We start from the raw sequence: 9,442 nt of genomic DNA on the forward strand, positions 1-9,442 counted from the left end.
AGGCTTATTCTAAGGGTCAGAAAGTTCACTTAATATTTGTGGATTTAGAGAAAGCGTATGCTTTTGTATCCACCAACTCACTATGGGAAGCAATGGAGTATATCGGTGCAGAAGCATAATAGATATCCCAAATTCAGAGAATCGTACGTTAAATCAGGGAGAAATTTGAGTGAGACTTTCCAAACATCGGAAGGAGTTAGACAGGGCTAGAGTATGTCACAGATTCTGTTTAAAATATACAGGGTGTAAATTTTAAGTTGACTAACCAGAATAACTCGAAAAATAAGCTTCACACGGAAAAATGTGTAGAATCCAAAGTTGATTATTTTCGAGGGGGAATCTGCTGGTGCTAAAATTCGACCTCAATGTGCAATAACCACTCTCAGACAGTAGGTGGCAGCAACAGCACTGGAGGGTACATAAAGCGTGCCGCTGGAGGGGGGATGGAGGGGGGATGCAGAAAACAGTGCAGTCGATGTCATAATGTGGAAACGGAGAGATTTATCTGACGTCCAAAAGAGCATGATCATTGGCTTTCTGGCCAAGAGTGGAAGGATTTTCGAAACGACTAAGCTTGCAAACCGTTCACGTGCCGCCGTAGTTCAAGTCCTGGTATACTGTGCAAGGCAAATGGCGGTATCCAAAATCGGCGCCGAGGCGACTGTGGCGCACCACGGGCCGTGGTGGACACGGCTGATCGACGGCTGCGGAGATGTGTACAGGCAAATGGGCGTGTAACTGCTGAGCAGCTGATCACGCAGATGAACCGAGGGGCTACCAACACTGTCTCCTCAATGGCTGTTGAGGGAATGTGACTGCTCTTGTAACATCCCCTAGATAAATTCCCGCCACTCCTCATCTCAACAGCATCCCATAATCTCGTCAGGATACTCCGGTAATAAGCCCTTGCAATGACTTACCACTTACGAGCATAGTTAGCATCAAAACATTGTATTCCCAAAATATACTCCGGTAATAAGCCCTTGCAATGACTTACCACTTACGAGCATAGTTAGCATCAAAACATTGTATTCCCAAAATACACATGATGTTTGGGTTTTGGTGTATTCACATGTATCCCACTATTTGCTTTCTTTCTTTGCCTTGGTCATAGTAATATACCCAGCACTCGCTCGTTGTGACTAGGTAACTAAAGAAGTAATGTAGATTCGTCTTTCACAGCTCCAACATTTTTACTCCTTCTTCAGTTCGGAGGGCTTATTAAATGAGTATGAGCGTGCAATCATCTTTGTCATATTCAAAGTGTCGTGGAAGAAACTGAAAAGTGATTTATGACTGATTTTCACTTTTTTGTGATTTCCTGCAAGCCAGTTGACATAGGGAAAGTGGAAGGGGCGAACGCGGCCATTTTCAGTCACAAATTATACTTATTAAGATAAGTTGGGTACCAAAATAATAATTAAGATAATACATTTGACTTACATAAGTACCAGATAAGGGCAAAATTGGTCTGCTTGTCTACATAAGGGTCATAAATTAGGCTAGGCCAAATGGCTGGTTTGTTAACTTATGGAGAACAAAGGGCCCTTTGTCACAGAACAGGTACAACCCCATCACTGTTAGCTTATCTTGCCGTGGACTTTTACAAGGCAGCGTGGATTATTCCAGAATTGTTCCCCTTCGAAGGAAAGAAATGCATTGTCCCACAGTACTGAGATGTGCCAATTTTCTCTCTCTTGTAGTGGCGTGCTGCAATACTGTGACGCAAGGATTTCAAGGTGTACCGGGAACGCAAATATGTACCTGAAAAGAAATAAAACATTAATTACCTAACTTTATTTTTGTGGGTTGATAACTAAACCTTTATGGCTGCCCATGCGTAGAGTTGTCAGCGCTAACAGACAACAAAGACTGCTCGAAATAACTGTAGAAATCAGCGTGGGACGTGCGACGTACATATTCGTTAGGACAGTGCGGCGCCTTTGCTAACAGCACTACATCGCCTGCAGCCCCTCTTCTGGGCTCGTCACCATATCGATTGGACCCTAGACGACTGGAAAACTATGGCCTGCTTAGGTGAGTCCCGATGTCAGTTGATAAGAGCTGATGGTAGGGTACGAGTGGAGCACAGATTCGACGAAGGCATGGACCCAAGTTGTCAACAGGGCACTGTGCAAGCTGGTGATGGCTCCATAATGGTCTGGGCTATGTTTGAGTGGAATGGACTGGGTCCTCTGTATGTTGGATTACTTTTTCCCAAACAACGATGGAATTTTTATGTATGACAATGCGCCATGTCACCGAGCCACAACTGATTGTGATGGGTCTGAAGAACATTTTGGACAGTTCGAGCGAATGATTTGTCCACCCAGATTGCCCGACGTGAATCCCATCGAACATTAATGGGACATAATCGAAAGGTCAATTCGTGCACAAAATCCTGCACCGGCAATATTTTCGCATTTATGGACGGCAATAGAGGCAGCACAGGTCAGTGTTTCTACAGGGGACTTCCAGCGACTTATTGTTACCATGCCACATCGAGTTGCGTCACTACGCCGGGAAAAAGGAAATCCGACACAAAATTAGAAGGTATCCCATGACTTTTGTCACCTCCTGTGTGTGTGTGTGTGTGTGTGTGTGTGTGTGTGTGTGTGTGTGTGTGTGTGTGTGTGTGTGTGTCTGTGTGTGTTTGTGTGTCTCCACACGAATACAAATTGAAGATTTAATTTTAGGCACAGTTTTTACTTACCTTGTTCCACCAGTGAGAATTAACTTCGCAACTCAGAATGAGGTGATGTAAACTAAATCTCGTGTTAACACACCGTCCACTGATAAAAATGCACAGCCTTTACTGTTTAGCATATCGATCGTGCGTAAAAAAGTCATACAATGATACATTTTCCACGTTCCACCGCTACAAATCTTTTTTAGTCTTCTTTCAGAATTAATGTGGCACCTCCGTAGTTCACTTAAAGTGTTTTGCAGTGTTGTCACACGCATAGTGCAGGTTGTTAACAGAATGTATCACAGTTCAAAATGTCACAACCCGATATTTAAGCCTATGCCGTTCACTTCGTAAAAGGCAGTTGCTGTTCCAAAGGGCTTTCATCCGTTGTCCAACTAAGAGGCATCGCCAACATATCCTTCCTTTCGTTTGCTGATGGTACTTCTCCCCGAGTACTATTCAATTACTTCGTGGCAGAAATACAATATCGAAGTATATGTTTGAAGTTAAATACATATATTCCACATTATTTTGTAGTTTAAATCGAGGGTAACAAAAGGCAAAAATGTACTACTTAGTTTCATCATAAAAATGCACTTCCTTATCCTTAGTGACATACGTTCGCTACTCCACAATTCAGTTTTGTTACGGGCTGAAAAAAAAATGAACAGGTGCGAGTAGAATTCGCGCTCTGGGTGTTTCCGTACAAACTTTATTATGTAAATAGATATTTCATCCATCCCAGGAATCTAGAATCTCGACGAGTATTGACTGTTATCGATATCGATACTGGAAAGATATTGGTCCAGGGAATTCCAAACCTTTCGAGAGTGTTTTAAGTTTGAAGTCGATTAATAGATGTCAACAGAAATATTTTTGTGTGATACAATTACAAAAAAACAGTTTTATGATTGTATGATTCTATCCCAAAGGGAAGAGCACTATAAGTTTTGATGAGTGCCAAACAAGTTTGTTTGCGTGGCCATTCTTCGCAGCAAGCAGAGAAATATTTGTTTTGCAAATAAAACCCCTGTTTCTTCTTGCACTTTAATTTTTTTCTTCTAGACGCGTTTCGCCTTCTTTTACTCCAAGGCGCCTTCAGTGAGATCTAGAAATATAATATATAATATATGTGCTATTTTTAGATTAGAAACAGTTCATGTCGCGTTTTTATGTAAATAAGTAATTACTTACAGGTCTTAGCGTTTTTGGTTCGCATCTGCGTTTCATCTCATCTGGTCTGGAGGTCGCACTACCACTTCATTTACGAAACATATGCACATTTTTATACTGCGAACTTTTTCCTTCACACTGTTCATCTTGTTTACCCTTATTTTTGTGGTGCACTGTTACTCTTCCGCCACTAATTACATAAATTTGTTGGAAAACAGCGCTTTTATTGACGTAAATATTGCGATTGTACTAAGTGCCTCATGCTGTTTGGTTTGTTTACTTGCATGTTGCCAGTCTAACGAAGTACATGCTGGAAAATAATGTCTATTCATGATGTTTATATCTCTCTCTTTCTGTGTGTGTGTGTGTGTGTGTGTGTGTGTGTGTGTGTGTGTGTGCGTGTACATGAGAGAGACAGAGAGAGAGAGAGAGAGAGAGAGAGAGAGAGAGCAAAAGAGTGTGTATATGTATACAAAACAGTATCGTTCTAGATCCCACTGTAAAAGAAGAAACGTGTCTGGGAGGAATGAGTTACAATGCAGCAAGAAAAGGCGGTTTTTATTTAAAAGGCAAATATTTTTGATCGGTGAATTTGCAAGTATCAAAATATGTGACATAAATGATCGTATCTTTTGATTGTATTGATTTAAAAGCTTTTTTCGCTGCAAAGGGACAGTAGACCTTACTATGTGGCTTAAATTTCAAGTTGACATGTCTGTCCATCCCTGAGTAAAGGAGTTTTCAACAGTATGACAGACAAATAGACAGACGTGGAACAAAATAAACCTATAATGGTTCAGTTTCTACCGACAGAGGTATGGAGCCACAAAAAATACTCCACGGCTGTAAGAACAATATCTTTTCATTACAACAGCCCCTTGAGAAGTATATTTATATATATTTTAAACTATCTTCTTATTAACATGGACTGAATTCTCCTCGCCGCGTGAAGTGGCCATGCGGTTCTAGGCGCTGCAGTCTGGAACCGCGAGACCGCTACGGTCGCAGGTTCGAATCCTGCCTCGGGCATGGATGTGTGTGATGTCCTTAGGTTAGTTAGGTTTAACTAGTTCTAAATTCTAGGGGACTAATGACCTCAGAAGTTGAGTCCCATAGTGCTCAGATCCATTTGAACCATTTTTTTTTTTAATTCTCCTCGATGCTTGGCAGAACATAATAATAATATTAAAACGGAAGACACTTCCTAATGTCCTGCAAAATTTTGCAGAGTATTAGGAAGTGTTTCCCTTTTCAATATAACGTTCTTATTGCATCACTTTACAGAAGAAATGCTTTATTGGCTTTACTTCCGCTATCGAAGAAGATAATTCTATTGAGAAACAGGGAGTGGACGGATGCAAAACAACGTTTTTGATATTCGTTTTATAGGCATTAGACGGTGGTCTACGGCATAATTTCTCTGCGTAACGTTTCGTCTTGCGATACAAAATAAGCTAACAGTTTGGTGTGGCAAGCGAGTGTCTAAAACATTTCAAAATACTTTAACGCGTCCTTCGGTTTCTCTGGAAAAAAACTATGTTCGATCATAAAATCTCACCTCCTTTCCTTGCACAACTACCGATGTAACCACGATGGGTAATTGACGCAGGGGATAGTCTGTGGGAATCCCTATGATGGAATAAATTTTTATCACAACTATTCCTGGAGGAGGACGGAGGTAGTGCTGTAAAATTACTGACAGCCGGACCATGGGATAAAACACAAACATCTTTACTATGTCTTACTAGCTGAATGTATGTGTCACTTGCTGTTGATGGTGATCGTCCGATGGATGAAAACGTTAATCTTAGCTGCCGCGTCGTACTCTTCATGAGGAGGAAGCATGTTCCGGCAGCAGATTTCACACGCTTTCTTCCCTTCAGTCCACACTCATCTACAACAATACAAATACCGCACTGCACTATACGTTCATCACAGCCATCTAGACGATATAAATAAACTCTTGACACGCCGTAAAATGTTATAAGAACGGGACGGCAAACCATTTCCACTAGAACTTTATCCAGGACTACAATGCTGCATTCTTCTATTGTTCCAGGGCTTGCAACTGAACTCGGGCTCGTTTACTACCTATTTTTCACGTGGCTCATCTGTAAAGGGGGTTGGTAGTAAACGGTTGCATTTGCGCCCCTATTATTGAGTCTGGTATTGGCTGGCTTTTGAAGAGCAGTGAATTGAACTATACACGTTCAGATTGAAACTTATTTATTCAAAAGAAACACTTTAACGTTGTGGCCATGCATTTTTAAGTTCACAGATAATAATCGGTGCAATTCGTACACTGTTTGTCTCACACCCACACACTTTCACTTTGTTCCTTCGCATACCCTGGCGTCCATGCTTGCACTCGTGGCACTTTGCCGCTCCCAACTCGCCACCACAACGGCCAACGACAAAAGACCCCTTTTTTTCCCGCTCACATCCACAGTCCTGAGTCGGGTCACATGACACCACAGTAGTCAAAATAATTGCTAAACATGGCCACAATTCGTTTACAGTATTTTATAATATTTAAATACTTAAATCTAAATACATTATATAATTTTACAAATTATCACCACACTTATATAATTCGTTGCAATTAAAAGAAAACCAAAACACTATCCAACGGAACTACAACGTCCATCAAAACACAAACAAATATTTTCCGGTCTATTTTGCCCAGCATATTATCTCTGCTGCCGTGCTTTAAATTTTAAATTACTTGAAAGAGTTCCATATTATCCCGTTACCTTACAGGCTCACTGTAGAGGACTGACTTTGACTCTTAACTTTTCATTCATTCCACACTTATTCTTAATAACAAAGACATAATATTATTCTGTGCAGGTAATCTTAACGTAATCAGCTTGTTGTGATTTGCTTTATTGGTCCCTTGTGTGGCATCAACTTTCTTTCGAGGCTTATGGTGATACAATTTTATTTCGTTCCACTTTGGGCATCAGTTATGTAGTGATGCAAACGATCGAGGCCTACGCTGGGTGCCGTGTATTTGGTAATGAATTTAATTGGCACACGCTGTCTTTCAGGCGCTTTCAGTGATAGCTTGACGCCACACAAATGGCTCTGAACACTATGGGACTCAACTTCTGAGGTCATTAGTCCCCTAGAACTTAGAACTAGTTAAACCAAAGGACATCACACACATCCATGCCCGAGGCAGGATTCGAACCTGCGACCGTAGCGGTCTCGCGGTTCCAGACTACAGCGCCTAGAACCGCACGGCCACTTCGGCCGGCCTTGACGCCACACAACTGAAGGTAAACAATCAACAAACAGGTCTGGAAATAGGTCACATGAAGGAAAATATGCTAATAGGAAACCACATAGATGTTTCCAACGGCCTTGCCGCAGTGGTAACACCGGTTCCCGTCAGATCACCGAAGTTAAGCGCTATCGGGCCGGGCTAGCACTTGGATGGGTGACCGTCCGATCTGTCGAGCGCTGTTGGCAAGCGGGGTGCACTCAGCCCTTGTGAGGCAAACTGAGGAGCTACTTGATTGAGAAGTAGCGGCTCCGGTCTCGGAAACTGACCTACGGCCGGAGAGCGGTTTGCTGACCACATGCCCCTCCATTTCCGCATCCAGTGACGCCTGTCGGCTGAGGAGGACACGGCGGCACCTTTGGGCCTTCATGGCCTGTGCGGGAGGAGTTTAGAAGCTAAATGTTATTATGTTTACATAGAGAAAAATATTATCTTGGCAATAACCTTCAAATTGTGTGTTACACCCGTGATTTTTATATACGAAGCAGTGGATTTACTCATGGAACTTTTGTTGTCCTGTGCCTATAATCACTTTCAGAACTCATTTAATAAGACTGAATCCTAAATTGTTGGTGTAACCATATACCTCCACAATAAAAAAAAATAGTGAGTAGTAGAGGGAGCGTGAATGAGAACAGTGGCGTATTTCAGTTTACAAAATAATGACAAGTGTTATTAAATCTTTAGTAACTACAACTTTCTGATGAACCAGCTGTTAAATGTTACTGAAAAATGACAAACACAAATCAGTTAAGGAATGGTGTTTGATAGGCAGAGCATACCTTTGGGTGGAAGCTACACAAATTCTCTGCTGAATTAATCCCTTTTACGACGCAATTTGACTTTGTTTACATGAATCTATTGAGAGGACCAACTCTATTGAAATGGAATAAACTACAATCAGCTGACCACAAACCATGGTTCACTTGAGGACAGGGAGCTGTGAATATCATTTAACAAGTCTAAGCCGGTTCAGCAGTGCTTTACCCTTTCTCCTTGATTCAGGCGGCAGAAGAAAACGGGGCGCTGTTTGGCGAGCGGTAGTCGCTGCAGCAGCTGTAATGTTCCGACGCGTCCACGAAAACATGCGAACTACGCGGTCTGGCGTTCTGATTATCACAGCGCGGGAAACTTCCCTATCAGAGCCCTGAAGTGCCGGCAGATTTCAGTGTGAGGTGCACTGGTCTGGCCAAACTAATTTGACTCACATACACGACAGTGCGTGCTCGAATTATCGAACGTCAGACGGCCGACTCAGGACGAATAAGTTTACCACCGTGACACACGATATGTCCGAGATGATATGTACTTCCAATGTCGTTACAGTTGGAAACTGCCACAGGTTCTTAGTCCACCACAAGACAGAGCCCACAAGTCTCAACACTAGGTTCAAATGGCTCTGAGCACTATGGGACTTAACTTCTAAGGTCATCAGTCCCCTAGAACTTATAACTACTTAAACCTAACCTAAGGACATCACACACATCCATGCCCGAGGCAGGATTCGAACCTGCAACCGTAGCGGTCGCGCGCTTCCAGACTGCAGCGCCTAGAACCGCTTGGCCAACCCGGCCAGCTCTCAACACTAGGAACAAACCTAAAGTTCTACACGAGGGGAGGACCAGAAGACGAAGAAGCCACAAAATCGCAACCATTTTCCACCAAGTCTCGGTACGGGAGCCGAATTAGCAAATACGAAATCGCCCCCACATTGCAAAAACCAATCAAACTATCCTCTACTCATTCAATCTCTCCTCTTGACTGTGCTGTTGGCCTGGAAGCCAATCCAGACACAACACTGGGTTTCTCGCACTGGGGGGAGCAAGCCTCTACTTTTTTTTAAAGTCTTTATTCAAAAGATAACTACAATGATACATATCAACCCACTACCTAACTACATTAGTGGGTCCTAAATTTACAGTCATATTACAATTACTGCAGCTTAAATTGCTAATACTAGAGGTATGTTAGTACTATTATTTCACCATTACAGACAATTCTGATTTACTGTTACTCTATTCTACGTGTTTCTTAGTTGCTAGTTGATTGTGACTAATTCTCTACAATGTTATTTGTGTTATTTATATGCAACTTTGTCTATACTTAAACTAATCTATATTACCTGCAGCATTACAGGTGTGCCAGCATGTTACAAACCTATGTTGTTGGCCTTGCCCACCGAGCTAACCCCAACTTGCGTGCCCCTGGCACTGGGCTGGCCAAAGACATTAGAATCGCTGCAGTGCTATTCTGTTGAGTTTTCCTATCTTATCCTACAACTAACCTATTTCTTA

The 9,442-nt window shown here is 42.2% G+C and overlaps 1 pseudogene; it reads left to right on the forward strand.

Annotated features, from left to right (window-relative positions):
* Positions 1 to 7,218: 7,218 nt before the first annotated feature.
* On the forward strand, positions 7,219 to 7,336 carry LOC124799360 (annotated as a pseudogene).
* The last annotated feature ends 2,106 nt before the right edge of the window (positions 7,337 to 9,442 follow it).

Source organism: Schistocerca piceifrons, chromosome 5 (assembly GCF_021461385.2).
Source record: "Schistocerca piceifrons isolate TAMUIC-IGC-003096 chromosome 5, iqSchPice1.1, whole genome shotgun sequence".
NCBI lineage: Eukaryota > Metazoa > Arthropoda > Insecta > Orthoptera > Acrididae > Schistocerca > Schistocerca piceifrons.